The sequence below is a fragment of the Balaenoptera borealis genome (assembly GCF_965194805.1).
Source record: "Balaenoptera borealis genome assembly, chromosome: 3".
Classification (NCBI taxonomy): Eukaryota; Metazoa; Chordata; class Mammalia; order Artiodactyla; family Balaenopteridae; genus Balaenoptera; species Balaenoptera borealis.
The window spans coordinates 80,099,441-80,121,600 of record NC_138866.1 but is presented as its reverse complement, the minus strand read 5'-3'; the positions used below and the strand labels follow the sequence as shown (position 1 = coordinate 80,121,600).

At 36.6% G+C, this 22,160-nt stretch overlaps 1 protein-coding gene across 5 annotated transcripts in view; it reads right to left on the bottom strand.

Moving 5' to 3' along the window:
• Positions 1 to 22,160, bottom strand: part of CDIN1 (CDAN1 interacting nuclease 1) — a 217,848-nt gene that overhangs the window by 82,438 nt on the left and 113,250 nt on the right. The window lies entirely within an intron of this gene.

Genomic DNA, 22,160 nt, shown 5'->3' with positions numbered 1-22,160 from the left:
TTTGGCCGTAGAGGGGCAAAGGGGGAAACTCCCAGACACTTCTGCCATATTTAATGATCTGAAAAATTTCCAAGAAGCCCTTAAACAGTTTTACCCTTCATACTAAAGAGTTTAAAACTGTAATAATCATTATAAAATTTGTGTTTTATAAGATTATTTTGATATATTGGCAAGTTATAAAATAGTTTTTATTTAATAGTGTTAAGGTATTCATGCATAAACTAAATGATATCAAATAAGCAAACAGATGTTTAGCAATTCCAAGTTTATAAATACTTTTCTTAGAATGTACACAGAAATAATCGAGAATTGCATTTTAATTAATCTGAGGAAGAAATACAAATTGGCATGTCTCTTAACTTTTGTTTTTATCTTTTTTTAAAGGATCATTTAACCAGACAGGCAGGTTTTCATTAAATTTAATTTGTGTGGAGCTTAAATATTAAGTTGAGTTTCTAAGAGGTAAATGAATTTATGGCTCTTTTAAAACCTCATGTTGCTTAAAATAAATAAATAAATAAATAAAATTAAATTAAAAAATTCATGTTGCACTATTTAAGGAAAGATATATAGAAAATTTAGAGGATTAGAAAATGCTGATGAAAATTACAAGTGCTAGAAAAGACAAAATGAAACTTTAACATATCTCCATGGCATTCGTGTTAAACAAAAATGTAAACTAACATATATAAGGTTGGCTTAGCCTTTCCTTGCAACAGAAAGCCTAAGACCAGTGATGTACAGTTTTTGAAAAGATCAGTGATGTACAGTTTTTGAAAATCCAAAATATGAATGACTTTAAACGTAACCATATGAAGTCAACGGAAGTAAAGTGATCGTAGATAAAATTACCAAACTCAAATGAAATAAATTCAAAATGAAAAGGATGAAGGGCAATTAAGTACCTATTTTGACAATTCGAAGTGGTCAAGTTTTTAAAAGTATGACACAGCAACCTTAACCCATCTATATATGAGTGATAAATGAGGCATTTTGTGTCATTACATTCCCATAAATCACTTCCTTTAACTGCTGACGGCTTTTATCAGATCTAACCTTTTCAAGCTTCTATTAGAGTGCTAACATTTTCAACTTTGACACATGTGCAGTTTACAAATTCTGCAGCTGATTAACTCTGGACAGAAGCTCACTGGCATCATTGTCTTCAAGTTGGGTGAAAACCTTAGGGTCTCAAAAACTCAAGACACATTACAGTATAAAAATCTCAATTAATGTAAGGGGTTGGGCTTTGGAGTTGGCAAGGATTGTTTTCTGTTGGGAAACAAACATGAATAAGACTTCATTTTCCATGAAACAGGTGACCTAAGAAATACTAAGAAATGAAAAAAGAAAAAAAAAAAATTAGAAAAAAGGAAAATCCCTAGATGATAATGGTTAATTTCTAATCAAGTACATTTTTTTTTTGCCTTAAACTTTATTTATTTGGCAATCAAGAAATATTTTAGAAAAGTAATTGCTAAACTTCAGTCTTGACACAATAAAACAAAGAAAACCTAAGATTAATGCATTTATGGGGTGAGGAGTATGACCCCAAATAAAACACAGTTTAAGTGGGGCTGTTATAATTGATGGAACCATTTTAAAGTGAATTTTATGGAGAGAGATTGAATTAAACTAAAACATACAGCTTAACTCTCTTATAAATCCCAACATTCTAAGTTAAAGGTTGCTTTGGATAATCTAACCAATCAGTGAATTCAGTTGAAAAAGAAAAAATGAAAACTTCTCTTAAAGTAGTTAAGGAGGACCTGCTTTTAAACTAGTTGTGTTGAAATTACAAAGTCAAAGCTTATAAAAGGTAATGCAATTTCTGTTGAAGTTTCTGTTAATATACCAAATCTTCATAGAATGTCTTTTATATATAAATTAGAACGAACTACTTATTACCAACAAGAAACATTCTAAACACTTATCATAAGACAAAACTTTAATCAAAATATTTGTCTATTAATAATGTAGAAATAAATAAGGCAAAAATACATAAGCTGAAATCTTTTACATTACAGACGAGAGAAGATCGACTTCATGATATTTTTAATTTTAATGGTCCTAATTTCTTAGTAGAAGAGTCAAATACAACAGTTGAACTTGACAGCCTGAAGGTTTTAATGAGTAACACAACATGTAAAGGTAGATATTATGTGTCTGTCAGTGTATTTATATAAATAGCACATATATAAATATATTTGAGTAGGTGTGAGTTTGGACAAAGATTATCAAAGAAACTTATTTGGAAAATATAATTGACACCAACCTCGTAATAAAGCTAAAGTTAAAAAAATTAGTGTCTTTGGCAATAACAGCCAGACTGAACAAATCTTAATACTGATTGTTTGACCATCAGAAGCCTGCCACTTCACATAGTATTAGTTTTGATAAGAGCTACGAGCTATCAAGCCTAAATAATAAAACCTAAATGACTCTGAAGTGAAAATGTTCACAGAGAACGTCCTGTGGCAGATTACTTCTTGTTGATAAATGACAAATCTTAGAAAAATAGTGGGGGAAGGACAACTTTTTCTAGCATCACAACCCACATAGTCTCATAATGTCAGCGTCTAAGGCCTATCCATGACAAATTAAAAACTTCTTTATTTCACTAATAATGTCACTCATCACAGGAGCTGGGCAGTTACACTTTGACAATTCAGATGTAAATCCTGGGTTGCCTATGAGTATTCATGACAAAGGCATATTTATCATTTAAAACAAAAGGACGTGACTTCTTGGTGTTCATATCAAAGACCAGTGATGGATGAGGCCATGCTAATCAAAAGACAGACTAGAAAGAACACAGATGTTTGCTACTTTGATTAAGAAAAGACTATTCCCTCCCCTGAAACTTCCCCAATACAGTCATTTCAAATTGTTTTAAATGTATAATTTAAAATAGATATCTAAGAATTTAAAATTCCCAGCTATAGCTCTTACAAAAAATAAACACCAGCTTTTATCCAACCTCAAATTATAAAAGCAAAATTCTTAAAACCAGGAAAAGATCAAACTACCAGAGAGTAATAGTTCCTCAGATGTAACCCATTGAGAGATTTCTACAATTGGTATTATCCTTCTCAATTATTATTTTCAATGCAGAAAATGAAGAGAAAGAAAGTCTATCATCCCAAACTTTTATAAATAGCACAACTGTGAGCTGAAATCAACGTGGGGAACTATAAGGGAGAGCAAGGTCTAAGACATTTTTACCATATTTGTTTCTGACCATTATGTCTTTGATTTTTGTTCCAAATGCTTTACAGGTTGAAAAGCATTTAAAAATAGCTGTTGTCTAGATTTTAAGGTTTTATTAAATTAATTAATAATTAAATAATTCTGGTGATTCAAGCATTCATCACCATTTTGGATGAGAGAGACCAAAAATAAGTATGGCATTAAAAAAAAACAAAGATATTTAGAGCTGGAGCTATTGATAGCACTTTCTCCCATTCCACTGATGAAGAGCTATCATCAGGTCTGGCTAATAGAAATCCAATTTACAAGGCCCTGCTCGTTTGAGTGCCTTTCAAGATGCACAGGATTGGTAACCCTTCAGACCTGCAAACAAATGCCTGCTCTTCCAGGGCAGAACTATTTTAATGTTGGTTACTGGGAAGTCATCACTGCAAGGTCACCTTGAAGAAGTGCGGGTGGTGGGCGGTGGAGAAAGCCTACTTTGTAAGTGATCTGTTTCCTGCCAATTTTCCTTGCTGCTTTTCAATCCCAGTGAAGCACACTTGTTGTTGATAAGCTTTTAAAAGTCAGAGTGGTGTATGATAAAACAAAACATAATATAAAGCCATATGGAGGGAAAGAACTACTTATGCATTAAAAGAATTCTTGGGTAGCTTGGTGTCATTAGGTAAAATGCTAGGCAGGCAGCTGATGTGCAAGTTTCCCTTTTTGGTAGAATCATCTTCCTCCCCAGATGAGGGAAACATCAAAATCACATAGTCTCTTTGCACCCACATCCTCTGTGCTTCTTGTATGGAAAATTTGTGTCACATCAAATGTGTCACTAGTTTTTTAGACCAGCAAGGGCATTCCATTTTACACTACTGAGTTGCATCCATATGTTATCAGGGTTTACTTTTCATTAGCTATAGTAACTACGATATGTCCTACTTACAATGGGCATGTCCTCCTTTTTAAGTATATATCTGCTTCTCACAGAGGGAATTAAGAGTTGAAAATTTCAGAGGGCTTAACATTCAATATATTAAGAGGTATTTATAGAATAACAAAAATTTTTCACCTTCTGGCCCTTTTATGAAAAATTTACTGGATGCCTAATACATTTAATATTCAGTAGCATGTGAGAATAATTTTTATGCAACTCTGATAGTTAGAAAGATAGATAACTCAATTATTAGATCATCTATCAAAATATTCAGATGTATAAGAGGCTACTAAAAAGATTGATGACTGAGAAAGTCCACTGATTCTCTAGCCATCATATTCATGCATTTGGCCAGACAACATTTTTCGCTGCCTTCACAAGCAAGCTTCATTACCCATCACTCCACTGAAAAGAGTTTATTATGAGGCTGCCATCTTGGCAAGACTATTATTTAGATGATAAATGCTGAGGGGAAAAAAGTGTGTCTACTTTTTTTTCTTTTTTGAGAAAAAAGATGAGTTTTTCTGACAGATAAAACAAACAGCATCTACATTTCTAATTAACTTAAATTTGGCAGATACAAATATAGGTCAGCTAAAGCTATGATGTTATCTTCTGTCTGAATTTTACCCTTAATTTGTAAAATGTAAATTAACTAATTAGACGAAAAACAGCATGATTAGTGACAAAATGCTTCAGCTGGGTCTTTGCTTACTGACATTTATGATCAACTATAATGAATTATTGCTTTTTAAAATAATTGATAGAATATTTTTTTTCCTCACCACAATGAAAGAAATTTTACTAAGAATTTATAAAAGAAGGCCAGGAACTTAGCAAAACAACAGAACTTTGTGGTGTACTTTCTGAGGAAAAGATGTTTGTAAAACGGTATAATAGAAACAATCGGGTTAATTTATGCCTGTGTACCTAGGGGTGAATTTAAAGGAAAGAAGCGTATGGACATTAAGTCACTAATAAATCCAGTAAAAAGACTGTCAGTACTTAACCCTTTCCCTGTCATTTCAAACAGATTTGCTGTGTATTCAAAGCAATTTGTGAGAATAATGTGCATGTGTGTGTGTGTGTGTGTGTGCACATGCATGCACACCTGCGTGTACCTGCGTGCTAGATGCGGGGGTCACAAGGTTTCATGGAGAATGGTGAGAAAACAGAAAAGAATTTGACCACTTGAGTTTCAGCAGGAAAACCTGTCAGTGTGAAGTAAAATTAATCCATGTAATAGTTAAGTGAAAAGAGGTTTTCACTATTCCTATGTAAAGACTCTACAACGAGAAGTACAACTGCAATGTCAGATACAGGTGTCAACTGAAAATTACATAAAATCATGAAAGTTAAGGTCTGGGGGTTGGGGGGGGGTGGCCACAGTTTGGCACAGGGGAGCCTGCATGACAGGGCCCTGGGCAGGCAGATTAGGATCAGGGCTGTCAGTTCTCAGAACACACAAACTTAGAAGTCTAACCTGAATGAGGAATATCAGGAAATTGGAGCTGAAGCCTGGTGGTAACCTAGGTAGGAGATGAAAGTGCTTTGTCAGTACTGGGGACTGGTTTTGAAAGGGTGAAGAAAATAGAGAGGGAAACAATTCCAACAAAGATGTATGATGCTCAGGGTGCTACTGGAAAGTTCAAAGTTTATGCAAGATAGGTAATAGTTTGAAACAATTAAGTACTTCAGAATTTCTGTCTCAATTTTAGGCATGCCACTAGAATACTTATCTTGGACAAAAGTATCTGAATATGGCAGACAGTTATCACATTTGGAAATAATGTCACTGAAATACTTGAATAATCTTTTTCCCATATTATGACAAATACATAAAACTTTTTATATTTTGCAAAGTGCAATCTAAATGCTTAGAGAATATTATTCCACTTTATATTTACTAGCTGTGGAGACAGCAAGAAAATCTTTCTGAATAGCTGCTCCTGATTAAAAAGTACTTAGCTTATTACTTTTATAGTTTAGAAATTCATTAATGGTAAACATTTTTCTTTCCATCCCCACATCACCATGATTTTGCATTAAGAAATAAAATGGGTAACTAGTCAAAGCTCCTTTTCACAGTACACAATCCTAACATAGAATGCCTTTATACATGACAGAAAATTCTCTTGACAGCTCTCTGGTTTCCACCTAACTCTTCAACCTCTTAACACATGATATACCTCTGAGGCAACTACTTCAAAAGCTACCTAAGATTTACCTGTATGTACATTAATTTTGCACTGTAGAGGTAATCCTCAAACATGTGAACTCCAATAAATTGGCTTCTATCACAAAGGTGAAGACTGCAAAACATATAACAGCACAGAAACCTCCTAATTTGTTTAGTTTCAGTCTTTCAAGCATTAACAATCTCCATTCCCAACAAATTTATTTGAATTAAAAGCATGAATCGGTCTAAGTAAAGATTTCAGCTTGATGGTAACTGGAAAAACAAAGCTCGAGAAATTTAAAAAGCAATCACTTATGTTCATTTAAAGTTTGTAGTATTTCTATAGGGAAGGCAGCATTTCATGTTTGAGGAGTAAGTTTATCTGTGGAGGAGGAGAAAGGCAAAGAGAGCAACGCAATGAGTGTCAGGTACTCTGTCCAGACCTGAGTCCCTCAGTATTGCAGGAAGGTCAGATCCTTTCAGCATTGTACTGGTGTGTCAAAATATGTCAACAAACCATCACACCACAGGAAGAAGAATGACCTTTCAGTTCTTCATGTTTGGGCTGCCTGTGGAGCTTTGGACGTGGGGAATGCATGAATGGTTTTCCTAGCTGCTTGACAAATGCAACTCCCGAGGTTTCTTTCAAGTGTGATTGTTAAAAGCCCCGGGTTCTTACATTTTGGTACAACTTTCTCAACCCATATAACTCATGATGGAAACTGACATTAACTATCAATATTCCAAATAATCAGATTCAATGCAACTAGACTAAAATTACTTTATAAATGTTTAAATGTGAGAGATGAAGGTTGAGAGTCAGTACATTTAGAAATAATTATATTCACTGTAAGAGTAATACTTGTTAATCAATTCTCTAGGCTTTATTATAGATGTCATTATAACACAGTTGTCTTCTTTCTCTCCCTGTCCATAAAACTAGGTGTTTCTCTACTCTCCCCTTCTGGGAAAACCTACTTTGCCTATTTCTACTGCAGATATCCCTAAATGAATCTATCTCTGATCCATCACTTGGACTCCCATCCCATAACCCAGTTGCCTCTGGACATTTCTAATCATCGCAACTGAAGTAATCACTAACCTAGGTTATTTTCCACTCTCAGTTCCTTAAGAGCAGCATTGCTCTCCCCATGGCCAATATCAAAACCTCAAAGTTATCTCTGTTCCGCACCACCCAATACAACAACATTTAGTTACGTGCCAAATTCTTTCTTATCTCTGTAAGTCTACACAGTCTCCTTCCATTTCCACTGCCACCATTATAATTTGGGAATCAATAGAGTGTTTCAATATGGATGACTGGAAGAGCAATTGTGCTCCTCTTCCCAACTTCTTGCTTCTGTCCACCCTGAGCATTGCTACCAGAATATCTATCCTAAAGTGGCCTGATCATGTCACTCTTCTATTCAAAAACCTCCCCTGGCTTTCCAGCTCTGTGACCTTGACCTGGGCACTTAACTTTTCTATGCCTCGACTTTCTCATATGAAATGAGGATAAAATACCAGTATCGACCTCATAGGACTGTTACGTGGATTGAAGAGGATAATACATATAAGTGCTTAAACCAGTTCCTCGAACATAGTTGGTGCTCAGTGTTGGCTATTTTTGTGATTTACGTACATGTTGTTTCCCTATTAGATTGAATTAAATTCCTTGAAGGCAAAGTTAGGTTTTGCTCATCTTTGTACACTCTGAAATGCATAATATACTGCCTCTACATAGAAGGAACTCAGTATCTACCGAGTTCAGTCATGTATCTGTCCTACTACTTATGGACCACTTTGCTAGAATGTGCTGAATTAGAAATATATAGTGGTAAAAATATTTATTTCGCATTAAACAATGAAAGGCAATTGGGGCTGATCAAGTATTTTGCTCTAGTGTTGAGTTCAATATGGTTTTATATACCTGACCTGTGCACACAACCAATGACTTCATTTTCACCATTTTCGTAATCAATATACAGTGCTCTGAAAGTATTACAGCCAAAGCCATCAAGGACAACTGTGACAGCCTCATATTTACAGAAGTTGATGAGCTTTGAATTAAGAAATGCTCTTTTCTAAATAAAGGAATTTTGCATGAATTTTGAATTTATGATCACTTGAAATGAGCTATCAGGCATGCTATAAGACTGAATTTAAAATGGGGACGTGGTGATGATTAGCAAAAGGGAAGGAAATGGCAAAAAGGAATATATAAGGAGAAGCAGGAAGGGGTTAACAAGGTACCTTGTTGGTAGAATCTTTATGAGAAAATAAGGGTGAACAAAACACAGGAAGCATCTCGATGTAAGTGATTCAGGAAGGGAAGGGAGTAAAACAAGAAAGTAGAATTCACACAAATCATAAAAGTTCACTAAGAATATAAAGCAGAGAGCAAGAAAAAGAAAAACACAAGTGAATATAAGTGACATGTTAATGGATAAACAGAATTCATATAGGAAGTTTAATTTTCACAAGAATATGACTTCCAGGGTCAATTAGAAATTAGAGGGAAAGGATGCTTACCATGGGCATTATGTATCCATATATATTTCTGTTTTATGAGAAGAAGAGTATGAGACATGAAAATTATATGCATGGTTCATTTTCCATACTCCACATGTGTGGGAAGAGAATAAGCAAGGGTAAACTAGGGCAACGCAGCCTCATCCCCTATAAAAGTCACCCATCCCAGGAGATTCTTGAATGATACGTAATAGCAGAAGATGGTCAAAAATGGAAAAAATGTGTCTCTTACATATAGACGGGGAGAAAAGCCATAACTTCTGTGAACGGGGTTCTATCTCACCAAAAGATGGCTAGCTTTATTTTAGTCTAAGAGGCAGCAGAAGCCCTTAGTGAGTGCTATCAAAAGATGACCAAAGAAAGCTGCTTTCTAACAACCATAAGCTTATTATCCAGTTTTTGGCCTTAACAATATGAAAAGCCTTTCTTTTGTTAGGCAAAAAGTAGTGACTGAAAATCCCATTCCAACTCTCAGAAGACTGGGAGAAAGAGAGAGAGAATATATGGATGTTTATTTGAAAGAGAGATATCAAAAGAAATAAACTTGAAGGTTTCCACAGCACTCTCTCATAGCTGATGCTTAAGAAAATTTGTTTAGGATGACAATGAAGTCTAATGCAGCATAAGTAAGATTACAAGGTTAATGTTAAACAGGACAAACTGGTTTATAGTGCATTAAATTACGTGTTAAAAACCATAATTGAGAGGACATCTACTTGGATCCAAGATGAGGTAACAGGGACTGTATTTATCCTCCTGCTGGAAATAACTAAAAAGCAAAATAGATAACAACAGATAGCAAGCAGTGAGGGACAGTGACCCCTGAATGATGGAAAACAAAAGAGGAGAGCACTTGGATTTCCCCAGCTTGCTGCCTGGAGAGAGTTTCCAGGAGGCAATGTGGGGAGGAAGAACCTTCTCAGAGTTGAGGAGATGGAGCTGGGGGAATGGGAAGACCAGGCAGTTGAAGAGTTTGTCATAAAACAAGTCTCAGTAATTTTAAAAGGATTCAAGTTTGTTTCTGACCTCAATGGAATTAAATTAGAAACCAATAACAGAAAGCTATGTGAACAAGTTCCAAATATTTGGGAACAAAACAGCATGCTTCTAAATAGCCTGTGGGTCAAAGAAGAAATAAAAATAAAAATCAGAAATATTTGGAACCAAATAAAATAAAAATACAACATATAACATTTTGTGTAATACAGCTATAGCAGTACTTCGAGGCAAATGTACAAAACTAAACTGCCTATATTGGGAAGAAAGAATGGTTTCAAATCAATAACCTCAGGCTTCCACCTTAGGAAACTAGACAAAGAAGAGCAAATGAAACTGAAACTAAAAATAAATAAATAAATAAATAAATAAATAAATAAATAATACAGATTAAAAACCAATGAAAAAGAAAAAAGAAAACCAACAGGAAAAAGTCAATAAAATGAAATATTGGTTCTTTCAGAAGACCAGTAAAATTGATAAACCTCTAGGCAGACTGATCTGGAAAAGTAGACAAAATTATCAATATCAGGAATGAAAAAGGTGACATCACTACAGACTCTACAGATATTAAAAGAATATGGGAGTATTTTGAATAAGTTTATGCTAATATATTCCACAACTTAAATAAAATGAATAAACTCTTTAAAAGACACAAAGTATCAAAGTTCACTCAAGAAAAAAATAGATAACCTGAATCCCTGTATCTATTAAATAAATCAATTTTGTAGTTTAAAATCTTCCCACAAAAGAATAGCCCCAGATCATTTGACTGGGAAATTCTACCCAGTAGTTAATGAAGAAGTAATAACAATTCTACACAAACTTTCCAGAAAACTGAGGATAAGGGAATACTTCCCAACTCATACTACAAGGCCACAATTACTCTAATACCAAAACCAGACAAAAAGTTTAGAAGGAGAAGTAAATCACAGACCAATCTCACTCATGAATGCAGATGCAAAAATTCTTAACAAATTTTTAGCAAATCAAATATAACAAAATACAAAAAGGATATTGCTTAATGACCAAGTGGGGTTTATCCCAGGATGCAAGGTTGGTATAACATTCAAGAATCAATCACTGTAATTCACCATATTAATCAATTAATTTAAAAATATCCATATGATCATATTAATAGATGTAGAAAAAACATTTTGACAAAATCCAACACCTATTTTGATAAAAACTCTCAGCAAACCAGGAATAGAGGGAGTGTCCTCAAACCTAAAAGGCATCTACAAAAACCTATAGCTAATATTATTCTTAATGGTAAAAGATTAAATGCCTTTCCCCCAAGACCAGGAACAAGGTGTACACATTCACCACTATTCACCTTTGTATACGAGATTCTAGGCAGTGCAGTTTAAAAAAAAAAAAAAGCATCCAAATTGAAAAAGGAAGCAAAGTGTCTTTATTCATAAACAACATGGTTGTCTATATAGAAAATCCTATGGCATCTACCAAATAAGTAAAGTATTAATAAATGAGTTTTACCCACTTGCACAATGCAAGATCAATACACCAAATCAACTGTATTCCTCTATTTTAACATGATAAATTGGAAATTGAAACAAAAAAAAATCACTTCCTATAGAATCAAGAAATATAAAATACATAGGGTTCCAAATTGATCTATAAACTCAATGTGATGCCAATCAGAATTCCAGCAGATTTTTTTAGGAATTTATAAGTTGATTCTAAAATTCATATGGTAATGCAAAGGACCAAAAATAGACAAAAATAACTTGAAAAAGAAAAATGAAGTTGGAGGACTAACACTACCTGTTTTCAAAATTATGTTATAGTAATCAATACAGTGTACAATTAGTATAAAGACAGACAAACTGGCCAACAGAACAAAATAGGGAATTCAGAAAAAGGCCCACACATATATGATTAATTGATTTTTGACATATGTGTAAAGGCTATTTAGGGGAGACAGGATAGGCTTTTCAACAAATGGTTCTGGCACAACTGGATATCCATATCCAAGAAAATAAACTTCAAGCCATACGTCACGCCATACATAAAAATTAACTGAAAATGGATGCTAGACGTTAAGTGTAAATACATAATTATAAATCTTTTAGAAGAAAACAAGGGTAAAATCTCTGTGATTTCTTTAAATCTTTAAATCTATAAGATTTCTTAGATATGACATCAAAGGCATAATCCATAAAAGAAAAAATCTGGTAAACTGGACTTCATTAAAATTAAAAACTTCTGATTTTGAAAGCCACTGTTAAGAGAATGAAAAGACAAGCCACAGACCGGAAGACAATATTTCATATCTGACCATATATCTGATAAAGGACTTAAATCCATGATATTTTTTAAACCTACCAAAACTCAATAAAAAGAAAACAACTCAACTAAAACATGAACCGAAGATTTGAACAGATGCTTCTCCAAAGAAGACAAATAGATAAAAATAAACATATGAAACGATTCTCAATATCATTTGTCATTACAGAAAAACTAAAATCACATTGAGACACTATTACACAACTATTAGAAAGTTTGAAGTTAAAAAGACTGACCGAAGGGAGCATCTGGAACTCCCATAAACTGCTGATGTGAACATAAAATGGTACAACCACTTTGGAAAACAGTTTAATCATTTTGAAAAAGGTGAAAATCCACTTACCAAATGTCCCAACTATTTTATTCCTAGGTATCTGCCCAAGGGAAATGAAACCATACAAGATTTTTACATGACTGTTCATGGAAACTTTATTACTAATAGCCAGAACTAGAAACAACTTAAATGTCTATCCACAAGTGAATGGATTAACAAACAGTGGGACAGCCACACGATTGAATACTTGTCAGCGATGAAAAAAAATGAACTCTTGATATGTTCAACAACATGGATGAATAATGAAATAGTTACATTGAGTAAAAAAAACGCCAGACAAAAGAGTATATGCTGAATGATTCCATTTACAGAAAACAGAAAATGTAAACTAACGAATAGTGACAGAAAGTAGATCAGTGGTTGCCTGGGTGCAGAGACAACTGAAGGGACTGAGAAGAAGGATTATAAAGGGGTACAAGGAACTTGTGGAGGTGGTAGGTATCTTTGTCACTATCTTTGTCATGGTGATAATTTTATGAGTTTATACATATGTTAAACTTGTCAAATTATATACTTTAAATATGTGCAGTTTGGGGCTTCCCTGGTGGCGCAGTGGTTGAGAATCTGCCTGCCAATGCAGGGGATACGGGTTCGAGCCCTGGTCTGGGAAGATCCCACATGCCGCGGAGCAACTAGGCCCGTGAGCCACAACTGCTGAGCCTGCGCGTCTGACGCCTGTGCTCCGCAACAAGAGAGGCCGCGATAGTGAGAGGCCCGTGCACTGTGATGAAGAGTGGCCCCCGCTCGCCGCAACTGGAGAAAGCCCTCACACAGCAACAAAGACCCAACACAGCCAAAAATAAATTAAAAAAAAAAGGTGCAGTTTATTGTATGTCAATTATATCTCATTAAAGCTGTTTTTAAAAACACCATCACTTATTAAAACAGACATTTTACATGCTTACATTTTTCTGTACCATATATAAAAAAACTCTGATTCTGTAGATTTCAAATACAACAATTTAGGGGTTATTATGTTCTGGGTGCATAGGTATGTATATCTCAGGATTTTGTATTAATCCTACAGATGTGCATTTTTGAATATACAATAAGGAGAGCAACAGAGAGAGCAACAGAGAACGTCTGGCCCATTTTCTTGAACCACATGAAGGTGAATATCTACACCTCATATGCTGGAGAGCTTTTTAGCTTCAGCTTAGCAAACGCATTAAGTCAGCGGTCCCCAACCTTTTTGGCACCAGGGACCAGTTTCATGGAAGACAATTTTTTCAAGGACCGGGGTTGGGTGGGGGATGGTTTCGAGATGATTCAAGTGCATTACATTTATTGAGCACTTTATTTCTATTATTATTACATTGCAATATATAATGAAATAATTATACAACCACCATAATGCTGACAGGAGGCAGAGCTCAGGTGGTAATGCGAGTGATGGGGAGCGGCTGTAAATACAGATGAAGCTTCGCTCACTTGCTCGCCTGCTGCTTACCTCCTGCCGCTTACCTTCTAACAGGTCACGGACCGGTACTGGTCCATGGCCCAGGCGTTGGGGATCCCTGCATTAAGTGACAGAGTAAGTGGCCTCTTATAACAGGTTTATCACTATGACTGACATTAAGCTGCATGGTCGAGCAGAAAGAACACAGGTATGAGTTCAGAGGGAGACCTGGGTTCAGGTTCTGTCTTTGCAATTTACTGCCTCAGTCCTCACTATGAAGCCCTCAAAGGCAGAGGCCAGATGCCAACTGACTAACAAGCGTCTGTGAAGTGTTTGTTGATCTGAACCAGTATTCCTCAATAAAACTCTCCTTTTTCTCATGAAAACTCTATGTAGAAGCACCTAGGCTAGGAATGCTGGGGCTAGCTGGCAAATGAAGGCCATGTAAAGCAGTGGACTTCAACTTGATGCAGGTCAACGTCATCATCAGAAGTTTTCAAAACGAAACAAAAAAAAACCTCCTAAGGTCCAGGTTCCACCACACACCAATTAAATCAGTTCTCCAGGGATGAATCTCACATCAATATTTAAAAAGTTCCAACCATGTGATTTTAATACATGTGAAGTTTGAGAATCACTGCCCTAAACCCCAAGCCATTTTAGCAGCAATTTCAACCTGATCTCCATTATTCCAAAATTACTTTCAAAAATGAACTCTGTATCCTTGGGCTCCTGACCCTGTGCTCCTGAGTCACTTCCTTTATTCTTCTCTTACTCTCTCTGGACAATCATAATGGTTGTGTTCCCATGAATGGACACCCAATCATTTGCTTGTTGGTTTGATTTGTGGTAATACTTCTGAAATATATGTGATTCATATTAACTCTATCATAATAGCTCAGCAAGAAGAGTTATGCTTTCAACAATTCTTTGGTCCCCTGGAATTGGGAAACTGGTCAATAGGCACCATCCCTCCCCAACTAAAAAAAATATCTTGTACATGCTTGAAGGTAATAATCAGATAGACATCCTTCTGAGAAACTGTGATTCACTAACATTTCCTTATAAGCCTATTTTCTTTCCCTTTAATCCTTGATTAACTCATTCCAGTTTTCTCAACCACTATCTCTTTATTGCAAATACCACTTCAACGGCCTAAGACAACATTTCTATTCCTCATTCAGTTTTATATTTAAAGTCAGCATTGAAAACAGTTAACAATGGCAGAAAATATGAATTCTGTGGTGGGCAAAGTTCTTGCTATCCATACTTCAAATGCAGAAAAAAATGGTACTTAACCATTATGAGAACTCATAAAAGTACTGTCTACACAGAAGACACTTCCTTCGTCCTTTTAAAATATTTCAAGGTTACTCCAGCTAATAACAGTGTCAAGTATTTCTCTGGAACAATGAGACATCAGTATCTCACAACCAGCACCACTATAAGAGATGGAAAAGCAAATTATTATATTTTTACCTTCAGAGAGGCCCTCTCCAGTGCATTTGCTAATTATTAGTCAATCTGTCTCTTGTTGCTGGTGATGACTGCTTGTTAGTACATGGCAGCAGTGCCTTCTGAGGCTGCTGTAATTGAAGGTTTGCAAGAGCTTCTATAGCTGAGGCACATTCTCCAACCTAAGACAGATGTGATCAGCCTTGTTGTTAACAAGACTGAAATAACTGGAAATCTGTGATTTGGCTAATTGCAGGCTTCCTGGAAGTATCTTCATACAGGAAAAACTTTTGGACATCCTCTGAAAAATACCTTCCTTAACTGTAACTGCTTGGCAGCCCCATTCTAAATGCCTCGCCTCTCAAGTTAGCACAGCCCAGAGAAAGCAATCACTAAACCATTGAGTAAATAAGCAATCTTTAAAAAATACTTAGAGGTAAGAACTAAAGTCAAATCGATTCCTGTGGCAGAAGGTATTAGCTTACCATTGCCTCTAGGAGGGTAGACTCTCTGGAGCCAAAGGTTCAAAGATCCCACAGATTGAACTCAGCTCTCCATCTTTTCAGTGAGACATAAATGTGATCAAGCCCATATTTCCTCTGGTGCTCATATCCCCTCATATCCTAACATCAGCACAAGAAATGACTTCGGAAGACAAATATACTTGCTTCCTTTGATACCTTTAGTCCCAGTCAAGAGGGGTCCATGGCCTGGACCCAAACTTTAGAGGATTCTGCTCTGGGCTCCTCTGGTTGTACCACAGCCCATGGGGTGAGGAGACTGCAGAGCATAGGGAACATCTTCACCTGATGTCTGTTCCCTCCAATACCTTTCTAAGTCACACTCCGTGTTACCAGGGACCTCAGAACTTCCTGATCAAATAGTCCTGAGACCACTCTCAGGGCCTGCCTGTTTGATAAGAGGGCAGACCACCACAGTGTGCACCTCTGGCCTGAGACATGACCAAGGGCAGAGGTTTGTGGGAAGGTATCAATACATGGAGCTTGGATGTGCAGGCTGGGCTGTGCTTAAAACCTTCCCAGGTGTAGGATAGAGCCAAAGGTGATAAGAAAAGGGAGATGGGCTGTGCAGTGGCGGCACCTATTCCTACACTGCCATATGCAGCCTGGATCTCCAAGAAGTCCAGGAATTCTTAATGCAAATCTGAACTTCCAGATCTTCATGCAGGATAAAACAGATTTTATTTGCTGTCTGTTAACTTGATACACAACCTTAAATATTTGGGCACATCGTATATAGGCCTCCATTCACACTCTTGTCCCAGGCCCCCAAGTGTTAAGGTGGGCCCAGTTTCACGCAGCCCCTAAAGAAACTAGAGAATAGCTTCTGCTCAGGAATTTTAAGGCATTCCATGTCAAATATCAAACAAGAGACCTTGCTGAAGTTTTGTGAAAGCAAATAATCAATATAAGATTAAAAATACTTGCCTAAAAAACTTCATAAAATGCATTTGCCACTTATCGGTTATTTTCTATTTTAAAACTCGTATGTAAATAAACATGCTGTATTTCATGATATAGATCTGCAAAGTCTATACATCTGAAAAGTCTATAAAAGTTCTCTAGAAAAATGAGGCATTTTTCTCACTGTCCTTAGAGTGGCATTCTCAAAGAAAAAATTTTGGTCTTATTGTGTTTTAATGTCACAATGTCTAACAAAATCCTTAATGGTTGATTCAAAATGTTGTTGTCTGTTATGCATCAGAAAATCCATTCATATATTTATTTGTTCAATAAATATCTACTGATCACCTACTGGCACCTATATGCCAGACATTCCACCAGCTTCTGGGCATTTGATGTTGGATAAAACAAACAGGTAGGACGTAACTCAATATATTAACTGGAGGAGAGTGGCAAGTAAACAAGCAATTACAGTATTTGACAAATGCTATGAACTTATTAGCAGAACACAGGAGGGGCACTGAACGCAATCGTGAACTGCAGGAAGGTTTCCCAAAGAGATGTCAGTCAAGCTGAGTGCTGAAGTTAGCCGAGTAGGAGTTTATCTGGCAAAGAAGGAAATTAAAACATCTACTCAGAAGACTTCTAAATTCTATCAGACAGTGATACACAGGAAAAAAGAGACAGAGGAGAGTATATTTGTTGTCTGCCAAGCACTGTGAAAGCGCTTTATATGTATTAAATAACTGCTCTGCACAACAATATGGTGAAGAAGGTGTTATCAACCGCATTGCGTTGAGGAAAAAACAAAGGCTCAGGGACGTTAAGCAAGTTGCTCCCAGTCATGGGACCAGAGAGTGGCACAGCCTGGATTCAAACCCAGGAACAGGATAGATTCCTCCCATTACATCAAGGATCACTAAACTGGAAAATCATGCTCACACAAAACTTTGCCTTATTCTTTCCAGTCAGTAAGCTTAGATCTTCTTTGAGAGAAGGAGAGAGGTATATCTTCCAAGTGCACTTTAGTTTTAAATAGATTCCACTGATGACAGTGTGTCCAGAATGGCAGATGACAGGGCTGAACTTAACAGCTGAGATTTCCATGTTCTTGACTCAGTGCTGTTGGGCATTGTTCATGCGCTATATGGTTGCATGTGGTTCTTTGTAATTTACAGTCATCAGTATTTTCATCCAAACAGACCCACTTTATCTCCAACCACTAAAGTGAGCATAGGGTGTCTACTTCTGCTTCTTTGAAAGGCCACAAGTTAGAACCCATGTATATTCTGGCCTCACATTGTAGAATTAGTTTCTTCTTTACCTGTCACCATCTCAATAAGAAAATAAACTTAGTAATGTAGGTCAAATTGTCAAAGAACCCACCTTTTGACTAGACAAGTAGGAAGAGAAGGTATTTTTTGTTTCCAACTGCATAATATGGTTTTTTATACAATTTGTATATAGATAGCCCTAAGTATATGAGATAGATATATGTAAATATATATGCATTTTCTATACAATTGTAGGCATAGCCCTATATAATTTGGGGCTATGTTATGGTTCAAATGCTGCTTCTCAGAGGCATTCTTTTAACCCCACAGAACTGGAGAGTTCTGAGGAGTTCTTTAATCAAGATCGTACCTGGGATGAGGGCCCACTTGCCGAAAAGGCAGCTTATGTTCTGTACTCAATATCTGATTTTAGGGAAGGTGACTACATTGCAAAATTTAAATTTGTTTGAGGTTAATTAAGCTGGGGAAAATTCCTGAAGCTTTGATTACAAAGGAATGAACTGCACCCTACGTGTCGTAATTAGAAATAGCAATATAAAAGGTAAAGCTCTTTCAAACCAAGTAAATTGGTGTTTGTATAAATGTTTCCAACTACTGTCTATTCATTCACTCAGACAGGAGTAAGTATTATGAAGAAAAGTAAAGCCGAGTGAGGAGAGAGGATGACTGAGGGTGGTGCCTTCTAGACTGGGTGGTTAGGGAAGGCCCCCCCTGAGGAGGGGAAATTTGAGCAGACACCTGAATGTCATAAAGGGCAAGCTATGTGGAGATCCAAGTGAAGACAGTTCCAAGCAGAAGGATTAGCCAGAGTGAGGGTCTTGAAGCAGAAACAAGCAGTGTAGATTCAAGGAAGACAGAGAAAGTCAGCGTGGCCAAGGAATTATAAGAGACAGAGAGAACCTTAGGTGAGAGGAGAGGGGCAGGTGTGGACAGAAGTGGGGGTGGTGAGAGGTAGATCATGCAGGGCTCTGAATGTCACGGTAAAGAGTTTGGATTTTATTTTAAATGTGGTGGGAAGCGACCCAATCTGATTTATGTTTTCCAAGAGTCAATTTGGCTGGGGTATGAAACACTGACCACAGGAGTGCAAGTGCTGAGTGTTAAGGAGACCAGTTTGGAAGCTACAGGAATAGTCCAGGAGACGCTTACAGACGCTGAGGCAGCAGCAGGTGGGGTGGTGATACAAGGCACAATTTGAGACGTGGTGAAGGTAGCACTGAATGGACTTGCTGATGGACTGGCGATGATACTCGGGGTTGAGGATTTGGAGATATTGTGGTGCCACTAGTTGAGCTTGGGAGGAAATGGGGGAGTAACAAGCTTGGGGAAGAAAGTCAAGGGTTTAATTTTGGACATGTAAAGGCTGAGATACCTATTAGATAACCAGGAGGAGATACTGAATAGCCAGCTGGATAGATGAACAAATGTATACTCAGGGGGAATCTTAGGGCTGAGGGTAAAAATTAGGAGATGGCAGCATAGAGATGGAATATAAAGCCACAGTCTCTGGTGAGATCTTCCAGGGAACACCCAGGAAGAATGTAGACAGAAGAGGGAGGAGGGGTGAGCCCTGAGTTCCAGGGCCTTCCAGCCTAGATCTGGGAAGAAGAAGAAGAGATAGCAAAGGAGACCGAGTATGTTGCTGGTGTGTGGGGAAGAAACCCAGAAGAATATCTTTTGGAAGCCAAAAAAAGAGTACGTTTTAATAAAGAGGGAGGGTGTGATCAGGAGCTGATGAAAGGCTGAGTAAGAATACTAATTTACATAAAAACAAAACTCTTAGAGAAATATTAAACTAAAACGTAGGGGCTCTGTAGTTATTTATGTGGAAAAATAGGCTTAGACCAGATTATGATTCCACAAACATTGAACAGTCTTACCATAAAATCCAATGTTTAATTTAAAAATAATGTGACAATTTTTTCATTTCATGATGCTGTAAGTCAAATCATTATGCTGTATACCTTAAACTTACACAGTGCTGTACAGCAATTATATCTCAATAAAACTAGAAGAAAAAAAGAAAAATAGTGTGACACTAGAAAACAGTTCTTATGTTGACTAGAGGCTTATCATACAAATAAAGCAATTAACCCAAATGCCAACCAACAGCCTCCTTGAAAGGCTACCTATAGGTGGGAAAGATTTCTTCCTACTCTGAAGAATTTTAGCTACTGCTGTGTGAGTTGTGTTGAGGCAAAATATAAAAAAAGTAGGATCCCAAACTCTCATAACTGTGCTAAGTTCTCCTTCTGTCAAAATGCCTCATCACTGATAAGTCTGTATCACTATTACAACCAAAATTCTATATCCAAGTAAATGCCTCTATGTTCCATATTGAATGTCAGCATGACCTGCATTTCTTGGCCTCTCTGCAGACATTTGGTGAACTAGTGACTTTTGTGTAGAGCATTCCCCCCCTGAATGATCTAGAACACTCAAAACTAAGGCTGGCTTTCCCTTACCACACAACACGCCCTAAATGAACTATGTCCACTTCGCTGGTATACATTCACACAATGTGTTTAGGAAATGTAAGTCAATAGTAGTGTAAATAAAACATCATTAAAATTTAAAACAGCAGCAGGCAACAAAATAATCCAAAATCCAGTCCAAGTCAAACTATTAAGTTATCCATTGCTCAGATGCCCCTCCGGCCATGTGAATAATCCATAGGTCTACCATACACGTGACTTGATTATTTAATCAGCCTCTAAAATGGGGAGGGCTAAGCATAGAGTAGACATTCAAACAACAGTTGAGTTGTTTTAGAATGAAGATGTGCCTTTGGAATTTTTAAGTAAGCTCTACTATTTGGGATTCAAATTCTAATTGTTTCTCATAAAAGGCTTGATCAGTACCAAAGTGGGGAGACAGTCTCAACGCATAATGATTGAGCTTACCAGTTTTTAAAAAATCCCTTAGCAACCTAAACTTATGCAATTTAATTTTCTTGTCATTGCTTTTCCTATACTATCAAAAATGATGCTTTCTTTACTATTTCAAACTCATCATAAAATTGCTAAAAATCTGAAATTCAATTTGTCACATTACTGCTGATTTGAATAATGGCTGAATAAAAGACAGGAAACGCTGAAGCAGCATTGATTTCTAAAACATTTTGCACTTTCCTCCTCCATCCCTGTAAAGTAAAGCTCGGATGCTATGCACAATTACACAAGAAAATCAAGAAAACCATTACATTTAGCATTTTGTCATGATCATTGTTACCATGGCAAAAAGTGGGCTTAGTTTAGCACATCTGCTATGGGAGAGGTCCACTGGCCTTTCGTAAAGCTGAGTAACAATATAATGCCAAATTCTGTAGGCTGTCACTGTTTTTTTCCAGGGTAAGACTACTGTCCACAGATGCTACTGTCCCTCTCCTTAATGACTGGACCAATGTCATCTTATTATTGTATTCTTACAGTTGGCCAGTGACCGAGGAACACAGTTAATCTAGGAAGGTTACCCCTTGACGCCCCTTCTGATCTAAGGGGTAAAAAATATGTGGTGTGAAAGCTTGGGACTCCAATAATAGCAAAGGCCAAAGTTTCAACAGTTGTACTGTAAATTACAATAGAGTTGTGCTAAAAATAGCACAGATTTAGATGTGAAAAAGACAATGCATGATAACTACTTGTACCCATAGTTACATTTTCTCTGAGTATCAGTTTAGTTATCTGTAAAATGGGAATAAAAGTAACTTTCTTGTGAGTATTAACTGAGATAATCTGCAGGCCCAGACACATGGTGGGTACTCAGTAATATGGCGTCCTCCTCCCTCCTCCAACACCATCCTTAACCACTGAGATCTCCATGCCTTTGGGAATGTTGGTTGAAGTTGGTAGGTAAACTATTTTCTACCTCTGGAAGGTAATTTGTTTTGATCTTTCATATCGTTTGGATACTTTCCTCAGAGAGCTGAGGATAAAATATTTTTTTACGATCTGACAGAAAGCATAACTTCCACATCAAGAGGATAAAAGTCAGTGTCAATATCATAATATATATCACATCCTATTTTTCATATTTTAAGTGACACCAATATCATCACTGTAAAATGGAAAATGGCGTCTACGCTAATTTTGACCTTATGCAGAG